A 10,344-nucleotide genomic window follows, 5' to 3' on the forward strand; every position below is an offset into this window, starting at 1 on the left:
ACTTTTTTTACTTTAGAACTCCTTTGTATTGCTACTCCAGCTCTATCGAGTGTAGGAGTGGCTTGAAGCAGATTCCCACATCAAGGCTGCAATCTCAGCAACCTCGGAGGCCCTTGTTTTGGAAAATGCTTTTCTCCTTTTGGAAGAGGGCCCCAGTAGAAAGGCAAACTCTGTGACTGTCAGAGGTCTCTTTTGCACTTCAGCCAAGTGAGAAGAGAAGGGAGTTACCCTCCAGCTGAAAATACTCCCAGGAAAACAAACATTTTTCCAAGCTCTGCAGCGTATTTTCTCATGCCCTGGTGTCAGGGGCTGTTCTCACCTAGACCGAGCGAGAGGGAAGACATTTGTTTGGTGGCTAGCTTTAAAGAAGATTTAGCACAATAAGTGATTACAGATGGTCTCGTTCTGACTGCTTGCCCGCTGGATAAACCTGATGCTGCGCAAGAGACAATCGTTGCTGGGATTTAGCAGAGATCCAACAAATTAAGCAAGCTTAATTCAGGCTGTCTTCAAACAATGCCTCCACCTGTTTTACTGCTGCCTTACCATCTGCTGCTCCCTTTCTACCTGCTGCAAGAGCAGCTTTCCCAGGCCTCAGGCTTGACGATGTGTCACATCACATCTTGTCACAAAATACGGCATCATCGTAGTCTGAGCTAACTTAGCGAGATCAAAAGTCGAAGTGTGGCCCTCAGTTTGCAGATCTCTGTTTTGCCCTGGGAGAAGCAACTGCCTTATTGTCACTGATTCACCCAGGATTACAGGAAATAAAGTTATCACGACGTACTTGTAACAAAATGGACATTGTGGTTTTAAGGGAGCTTATCAGTGCATAAGAACTACATTATAAAGATATTCTGGTTAAGAGCGTGGTGCTGATAGTGCCAAGGTTTCAGGTTCGATCCCCGTATGGGACAGCTGCATATTCCTGCATTGCAGAGGGTTGGACTAAATGATCCTCGGAGGGCCCCAAGTTCCCTACCCTTGTTCCAAGTCCGCAGAAATATTCATAGAATTCAAAATACTCAAAACAGAGAGAAATGCTAGAACTGATTAGAATGTCTTGATAGTACAGCCTGTTCAACAGCAGAACAGGCTGCCTTATCAGAAGGGGGTAGACTCTCCTTTACTAGAGGTTTTATTATGAGGTAATCGGTTTCCTACATTGGCAGCGAACTGGGCTAAACGATCTTTGACTTTAAGTACCCATAACCTTCATGTAAAGTTCTGGCACAGGATGAACTGCTTTCTTCCTACCAGCAGCCCAGTGATACTAAGAAGACAGCTGAATTTGGTAACCAGTAATTTCAGGAGTTCCGATATCTGCACATCTCACTGACGCAGAAACCAGACGTGCTGCTTTATCTCCACCGCTTGAGAAAACCCCTTCCATTTCCTCATCATACTTCCTGTCCAAATGCCCCAAATGCGGTCAAAATATCTCACTCTAGATTTTGCCATTGGGACTTTGAAGAAAATTTGCGGGTAGTGTATCCTCCCTCTTAATAATTATTCCTTTATTCTTATTTATTCCATAATCTCCTTTTTTTTAATGCTTTCTTGTTCTTTGCCTTGTAATGTTTGCATGAAAGGTTGTATAGAAATAGCTTGAATGAAGAATGGCAAGAGTCTTTTTCTTTAAAGTTTCATTCCAGTCAAGCAGAACAATCACTCTCCCCTTGGTTTGTCTACTCCAAACACCCACCCCTGCAACTCTCAGCATTTCATGGCTGTTTAGAATGATCAGTCCTCACCGAGCTGGTTTGGAGATACTCCTCCAGAGTGGTTTTTTAAATGGACATCTGCAAACCTCCACTCCCCCTTGCCTTCAGCAGATGGCCTCATATTTTCAACTCCTTTGAAATCTCTTTTTTTTTAAGTTGACAAATATTTCAATGACTAAAAGTATTTGAGCACAGCTGAAGCATAGCAGAAGACGCAAAACTGACTGACCCAGTACTCTTATCAACCCTGCTTTGTACCTCTGTAATCTGCATTCTAGCTATAGAAGGAAGTTGGTTTCCCTCCTATAACTCCTCTGTGCTAATGTTCTTTGTCGTGGCCAAGGGGAGGAAATGCTAACTCATGGAGGTGAGCATACAGTATCAAGAACTTTGCACCTCCTCTAACATATAGCTAAGGAATGCCAATGTCATTGGACAACCAGGGCTAAATCTGCAAGTAAAGGAGGGTTGCCCATAAATCACATCATTCGTTTGAGTTTTGATTAGTTATCAAGTTCCCACAGAAAAGGGTTTGTTGCAGTGTTGCACAGGTCAATGGGTGGTATAAAACAAATCATTTAAAGAAAAATAGGTAGTAAACCTAATCATTCTTCCCTTCCAAGTGCCGGCCCTACCATTAGACAAAGTGAGACAAGGGCAGATGCTGGACAGCAGCAGCAGCAGCAGATGCTGGCTGTCCCTCCTAAAAGCCCTAACTATTTCCGTCTGAATATACTAGATGACCTACTCTGCTTCCCCTACTCTGCAAACTAGACTCCTGCTTCAGGTGCACTAGAGGATGCAATCCCATCATCATCGCATTGCAGGGGATTGGACTAGACAAGACATCCCCCTCCTCAGTCTCAGCCGATGTGGAAAGCAGAGCAATACATTTGGTACCACCTTCGCTGCAGGAGTTGCTGGAAGGAGGTGTACAAGGCGCCGTCCAACTGTCTTAGAGACTCCACACCAGATCTGTGTGGCCTTTTCCTCTCCCAAAGATATCCCACAAGGCTTAGGATCAGAGTTTTATTTCTCCTAGATAGGCTACTTTCCCAGGTTAACAAACCTCATCTGCCCCTCACTTCCCTCTACAGCATGTGCAGAAACCACCTAACTCACTGAGGGTTTGAGACCTATCAGCTACCCTCATGTGGTTTAGCTGGCCAGTAAAAGCCGTTTCCCAGCCGCTGTTGCATACTGACAGCTTCTAGGAGCTGAGTGCAGGGTGGTGACCAAAGGTGGACATGACATGTCCCCCATGAGAAGTACACCCCCAAAGTTGAAAGTAGAACTTAAATAGAAATAATTTCCTTTGCACACAAACTCTTGGATATCTAAAAACCTGTCTTACATGTAGTTTTGTCCCCCCCCCCCCCCAGGAAAGGTATTGAACAAAATGCACCCCTTTGTTTTGTTTGCTAACAATCTTATGTGCTTCTTTCGGGCAGAAAATAGGATACCCATTTATATACCTAATCCTTTTTTCCAGGACCCGGCTTCTCAAAGCAACCCTTGTGACATTAATAGCTGGAGGGCTCAACCCTTCCTGTTTCGACAGAGGTACAAAGTTTCTCACCATATCTTCTGCCTCAGCTCTTACGTCAATAATTTACTGGAAAAAGAAGGGAGTGAGAAAATCAAGATGTTGACTGCGTTTTCAAAAGGAAGGCAGTACGAAAGGCTATGTGGCCCATTCCCTAATGCTGAGATGTGGGCGCTTGTCTATGCATGCCGAGTTGGGGAAATTCAACAAAAGAGGTATGGCTGGCCCAAGGCATTTTGTTATCTGAGACGAAACAACAAATAGTGCCCCCGCCAACCATGTCAAGGTGGATAGTTAAGAACATAAGAAGAATCTGCTGAATTAGGCCTGTTTACCTGCGCTCTGCTCACTTGCAATTCCGAGCAACTTGTATTCAAAGTCATACTGCCTGTGATAGTGCTGGTGGAACATATTGGTCAACAGTCATTGATATCTAAAGCAGGGACATACCACATTTTCCAAGTGCCCTGGAACAAATGGGCCACCCTGTTTTTTTCTTGCAAGATCTCGGCAGCCATTTTGGGTCCCATGATCTTGCTGGGGAAAGTGCCTTTTCCAGGGCAGTGCCCCAAAACACACATTTTTGGGCACTGTGTAAGATCTTGCACACCCCAAAATGTGTTTGGGGGGGGCAAGGGTGAGGCACAGGAAGTGCGTCCCGGAAGACACATGTCCCAGTTTTGCGTTGGAAGGTATGAAGCCAAGGCTGGCCCAGTTATCTTGTCACATGAAGCAGAAAATCCCATAAATGTCTCTCATGGAGAGCAAAAATAATAAGTTAAATACCCAAGAATGTGCAGCCCTTTCGTGACACCACCTTACTCCCTAAACCTGCTCCTGAAAAGAGGGCTATCTCCTCACCTGCTTGTTTCTTCCTGGAATGGCAAGGAATATGCACCTTTGCACTTGTTCTTCCTTGCCCCAGTGAGTTATTGGGGCACCCTTTGTGAATGCAGAGTCTGCACCTGCAAAGACTAACCCAAGGATTATTTGTATGTATGAAGCTCACTAGCACACTTTTCAAAACCTTGCTCCGTTTGGCTGTGCTATTCAGCAGACTGCAGATCTTCTTCTTTACATTTGGGAAGGAGCCAAGATAGAGCCCTTCTGCACCAGAAGGTCTGCTCCCTCCTAGTAGATCCCATTCGTGGGGAGCAGCTGCACCTGGACATACAAAGCAGTGGGCTAGAAAACCTCCTGGCTATAGGATGTGGAGGAAGGCTCCAGCTTGCCATTTGCAAGCAGATCCACTTGCAGAGAGCATTGTTTGCTGTGCTGGAGAAGATGGCTTCGCAGTGTTGTTGTTTAAATTTCCATACAGTACTGCCCTTCATTCTACCAATAGGAATAGCCCAGAAGCCTGCACCCTAATTTGGGACACTACCGGATTGAGGAGTGTTCCATGACAACTTTTTGTGGATCACATCCCCCAGGAGAACCATGGGCATGGATGCTGGTTAAGACAAATTGAATCGTGACCCTCTATATAAGCATGCACTGAAAAGTTGGGTGAAATATCTCTCATTACCACAAAGATAAAAACGGCAGATATATCGCTTCCAAACTCCAGCAGAGCTAGGCTGCAGAACTGAAACCAGTTTTTTAAAAGCATGCAGAAATGTCTCCATTATTCCCCTCTTCCGATTTATTCCACCTCCTTTCCTCTACTTGCAAAGAAAATTCACACACACCATGTAACCATACTTCCTTATTACGCCTTAAAAATCTGCATTGCAATCACCTTTCCTTTGTGCTCTGTCTCTCATCCATTAAGCCTTGTAATGTTAATGCACATTTAACAGTACACAGTATACACAGTGCAATCCAACACATTTCTACTTCAACACAAATCTCACTGAGTTCTATGGGACTTGCTCCCAAGTCAGGCTATAGGATCACAGCCTAAATCAGCTATATCCACCTGCTTCCTTCTTCTATGGTTCTCAAAACCTGTCCTTTGCTCTAAACGCACACGTGCCCTATTCTTATTTTATTTATTTTGTTTCCTCTCTCCATTCATCTTGGGGTAATTAGAAGAGGTAGAACTTTATCCTGCAAATGCAGTTATGGGTTTGGAAAACAGAAATGAGATGCCAGATGGAGGGCAGAAAGGAAGCAGATGTATTTGGTTAGAACGGATTTCCTAACATGGAATGCATCAGTGAATCGTGAGAACCTTCCAACAGCAGGTGAAAGCATAGCAGCACCATTAAAAAAAAAGTTTTCTCATTCCAGTCAATGATGTGGTAAAAACGGATGTTTCACTTTTCTGTTCCAAACCAAATCAAAGCTGAGCACACTTACTAAGGCATATGCCTTGCTGAACTGCACAGGGTTGACTTCTGAGTAAACATGCACAGAATTGCATTGTCTGGTTGCAATCCAATGCACTTACTTGGGAGAAAGCCTTATTCAATAATTACGTACTTCTCAACAGACATATATTGAATTGGGCTACACACACACACAAAGAGAGAGAGGGAGAGAGAGGGAGAGAGGGAGGGAGAGAGAGGGAGAGGATTGAGTGTCTACCAGTTTGAAACCAACCAGGATAGCATTGTAGTTTCTCGGTACTTAGGATATTGCCCAGAAAGGCTGAAGTATTTATGCCTATAAATTAAAGGGAGGGGCTTTAAAACTGAGCATGCTCAATGGTCTCTATGAGCCATGATATTTTGAGAGCTGTTGGAAAAGGAGAAACAGAAAACTGGGAATTTGCTTTCTTCCGCCCCTAACATAGGGGTGGGGAACCTTTTTTAAGAATTCCTCCCACCCCTTTTATTTTCACTGCTTAGTGGCTCCTTACCTTCCTCAAACTAGCCAAAGGGCCCTCTGGTAGTTTTCAGCTGTTTTCTCTCAACTGGGTCTTGTGCAAACACTCCAAAACATCTTCTGTGTTTCCTTCATTAACACTTCCCCGTGTACTAATGTAAGGCTGGATAAGAAACTACACACACACACACACACACACACACACACGATTAGGCTGCATATATAGAAGAATATATCATTTGTGTGGGTTTTTAATCTCTGTAGTTTGAAAGTGTAAGTTTATGTATCTACGGTGCTGATTTTTAATATAGGACCCCAGGCGGAAATTAATATTTGGGAAGTGGGTATTGTGGCCTTGAAGAGGAAATAAAAAAACTAGTATGGAATAGAAAGCAACCAGATTATGGGGGGCGGGGACGGAAAAGAAAAGAAAAGAGAAAGAGTTTTGAGACTGGCTCCTGGATCTACTGACCAGAGGCATATTAAAGTCATTGCATCATTTATGTATGTATTCTTTCATTTGGAGGTTGCAAAGGAGGAAGGAGCACATGCAGCATCAAGCCTGCCTTGCTCCCCTGTCACCAGTCTTGGAGATTTACAGAAAGGCACACTGCAGTGGTCAGGGCAGCGCACACGGCACATGCTCAGAGGCACCTTTTTATCACTTCATGAATGCCAAAGCTTAGTCCTGACATTCAAAACCGGATCCAGGAATTAAAACCTGGCACAAATAACACTCTGTGTGGCTCTCCCCGCTCCCCAGTAACTATAGTCCAACTGCTCCAACCAGACATGACATTTCAGCACGTTTGAGTTGTTCTTGCCATGAAGTCTTGCTCTCTGACAGGCCTCCTAATGACCACTTTACTATAGTGGTGTGGTTGCCACTTAAGAGGGAATTGTGTAAATTTAATGCATAATTGGAGTGAACCAGGTAGTTGTGACTTGTGACACTCTTTTAAAAAAAAATTGGGGGGGGGATTCAATTGGTGTGACTGAAATTCTCACAACCGCGTGAGGAGCTAATTCACACAAACAATGTTCTACATGGAACCATCTCCTCGGATGCAGCTCCTTTTTGAAATGAACCGGGCCTAACAGCCGCCTCAGACCTCAAGGCCTCCATGAGGGATTTACTAACAAGAACAAAAGTCACGTTAGCTTGTTCTCAACATGGAAGCTATAATGTTTGAAATGTGTTTTACTCTTGGTTTCACCTAGTCACATGGAAACGCTCTGTGCCTGCGTTAGGCACCTCATGGAATGGGTGCCTTCGAAAAACAATCACCTGTGACCTCCATGTGAGGTGATTAGATTCTGGCCAACAACAGTAATATCATTAGGAAGCAAATAGGAAGGAGGAAACTCCTCCCCTTTATAGGCCTTTCAATTGGAGAGAAGGACTCTTCAATGCTTCACTTGATTGTCAGTCAGACCAGAAGCTTTCCTCATTGGCCTGAATGCAAAAGGGATGGAAGAGGAGAATTCTTTTACACCAAGCCAACCTGCATATTTTGCCCCGAGATGACAGGTTTAAAAATGTCATTAACTTGCAAAATTATCTGTTGAAACCACGTGCATTTATGCATATAGATCCACACCAACCCCAGTCAACAGTGTGAAATGTGAAGAATGTAAATTAGGGAAGGGAAAGAAGAATGCGTACTTCATGATTATTTTGTCCTGTTTGGTTCTTATTCTCCACTTCTCCTGCACCGAATGATTGAATAAAACATATTTTTCACACAGTTTGTGTAAAAAAATAATTCCTTGGCATTACTAGTGAACTGTTGGGTTTTCATTCTGCTTCCGAGTGCTTGCTGGGAAGAATAAGGGAACGTACTTTTGCCTTATCAGTCTTTTGAAGATCTGCTGACAGATCTTAAATAGCTGCTCTCATCCCGCTGCCGCCCCCCCCCCCCCGACCCCAGTGTATAGAACTATAATATTTGGTTTAGTGGTTAGAGCATTGGACTAGGACTGGGAGGCCAGAATTCGAAATCCTGCTCAGTCATGAAACTCGTTGGATGACCTTGCACCAGTCACAGTCTCTCAGCCAGACCTACACCACAGGGTTGCTGTGAGGATAGAATGAGGAGGGAGAGAACCTTGAGCTCCTTGCAGGAACTATGGGGTAGAAAGGCAACAAATAAAGAAAAATGTTATTTGTACAATCAGGATTGGTTCATGCATGCATGCATGTATTTAACTTATGGTGTTCACACAACCCTCCCCATGTGGCAAAACACTGGTGGAGGGGGGCTGCACTGGTGCCTCACTGCTGGGTTGCCCCTCTACTGCCTACACATTCAAACAGTGTGGGAAACGGCTCTCTCCAGATACTGGTGTGTGCAGGTAAAACTCCTCCACCCAGAGTTGGACTCTGGCCCAATCGTGGCCCCTCATTGCTTGCAGCTCCACCCACATATACCAGTATCCAGGGGAGAGCCCTTTTACACACATTGCAAACATGCAAAGGTGTGGGGAGGTGGGGCAAGAGGAATTCTGCCAAGTGGGGCTGGCCTCTCTCACTGAGTGAAGTGGTACATGTTGTTCATGTTCCCTTTTATCAGGCAGCTGAAAAAGCTAATGGTATAGACTGAACTGCATTGGGTTGTCCCCAACATAGGGGTTATCCACACTTACCTTTTCTCTGCTCTTTTCAGGCATCTTGGGAGCCAACTCCTAGGGGCTGAGGTCCCTTGCCTGGCCTCCAAATAAAATATTTGAGGGGGTGCCCCCCAAGTTGATGGGCATTGTCATTTAAATGGTGTGTATGTGCCACATTTTGTGATTATGCAGGGTGGGGTTGAACTTCCCTGCCCCCCAATATTTTATTCAAGTTGGCACCCTTGTCAGGCATGGTCCACCGAAGCAAGAAAGCTTGGGGAGGTGGGGGGGGGGAGTGCAGAAATCTTCCTGGAAACAGCAGTGGAAAAGTTAAGTGTGGAGAAGCCCTCAGAGCAGACCTACGGCTACCAATGCCCTTTTAGTCTGTGGAAGGTGTGGTCGCAGTGCTTTATCTTTGATGGCTCACTCTTCACACATGCAATACCTCACTTGGGGCAGCTGTCATCGAGTGATAGTGCAAAGGCCTCAGCTGACCCGAGACAAAGCTGAGGCAAGAGGAGGCCGCCCTGCCTCTTCCAAAGCTTGGTTACCTCAATGTCACTTGCCTCACACACACTTGGAAAACTGCAGCATAAGCACAATTCTCCATAGGCTAAAGCGGTTTGCTTCCCTGACATTCACCTCTACAGTAGGTAGGCGGGCTGGGGTGTAAGTGTAAGTACCTGTGGTACTCTCTGGGCGTTTTGCTCAGCTCCCAACACCCCGGAGCTGGGAGAGGCGGGAGCTGGAGCCCAACACCACCTGAGGGCAAGTTCCCCATCCCGGATCTTGAGCAAGCGGCCAGCTCCTCCCCATTTAAATCAACCTGCAAAGGTCACACAGATCACTGCCCGCTTAAGAAACAAGAGCCCGAAACTCAAATCCCCGCAAGCTGTCTAATTAAACGCGCCCATAAAATTCTGCCGTGCGTGCCATCCTAACAACCCACGGTGTCCTTAGGAGCTGGAAAACAGCGGCAGCAGCAGCAAGCGGGGGAACAGGACTTATTCCGGGGTGGCGATTCCCATATCTACACGAGCACCAGGCACCGATCGAGTTAAAACAGCCGCTGCTGCGAGCCCGCTCCCTCCTGGCTTTTGCAACTTTGCTTACTAACAACTATTTATTGTCAGGGGTGATCTGCAGAGCATTAAGCCCACAAACAGAAGCTCGCGCGCAATCCCCCCTCCCCTTTCTCAAAACAAAGAGAGAGAGGGAGGGAGGGGGGAATATGCAACCAGCAAAGAAAAAACAGCTGAGGCGGGAGAGCAACTAGGCACCCGCAGCAAGCTCCGCCCCCCAAAACTTCTCCCTCTGCCAATCAGCGCCGGGCGAGAGCAGGGAAAGTTACTGACCCAGCTTTCCCAGCCTGGATCTCTCTCCCCCCCCCCCGGTGGCCCCTAGTCGAACGCCCCGGCTCATTTGCATGCCCCAATAGGGTGGCCGCATGCAAACGAGCCGGGAGACGGTTGGCTGGGGGTTGGCAGGATAACTCCGGCCCGGGGAGCCCTTTGTCCCTCAGAGTGGCAGCGCCGTGTGGGGAGAGGGAGGAGCGGGGAAGTGCGCGAAGGGATCGGCCTGAGCAGCGGGGCTGCAAGTGCCCGGGTGGGCGAGGAAGGCGAAAGGCAGGAGCGAAGCAGCACCGCCGCCGCCCCGAAGGATTTGACTTACTGGAGGGACACTTACCCGGAG

The 10,344-nt window shown here is 46.3% G+C and overlaps 1 long non-coding RNA gene across 2 annotated transcripts in view; it reads right to left on the minus strand.

Moving 5' to 3' along the window:
• The window catches only part of LOC309372371, a 36,580-nt gene extending 28,943 nt beyond the window's left edge, over nt 1–7,637 (minus strand). Inside the window, exons 1-3 of one of the 2 annotated variants that reach the window (XR_014169468.1) lie at nt 7,331–7,637; nt 6,077–6,205; nt 4,132–4,235 (exon numbers count right to left, since the gene is read on the minus strand). This is a non-coding gene — a long non-coding RNA (uncharacterized lncRNA). The remainder of the gene's footprint in view (nt 1–4,131; nt 4,236–6,076; nt 6,206–7,330) is intronic. The other variant, XR_014169469.1, reaches the window with a different exon arrangement.
• Nucleotides 7,638–10,344: the final 2,707 nt, after the last annotated feature.

This window comes from Podarcis melisellensis (assembly GCF_964234715.1).
Source record: "Podarcis melisellensis genome assembly, chromosome: 6".
NCBI classification, from domain to species: domain Eukaryota; kingdom Metazoa; phylum Chordata; class Lepidosauria; order Squamata; family Lacertidae; genus Podarcis; species Podarcis melisellensis.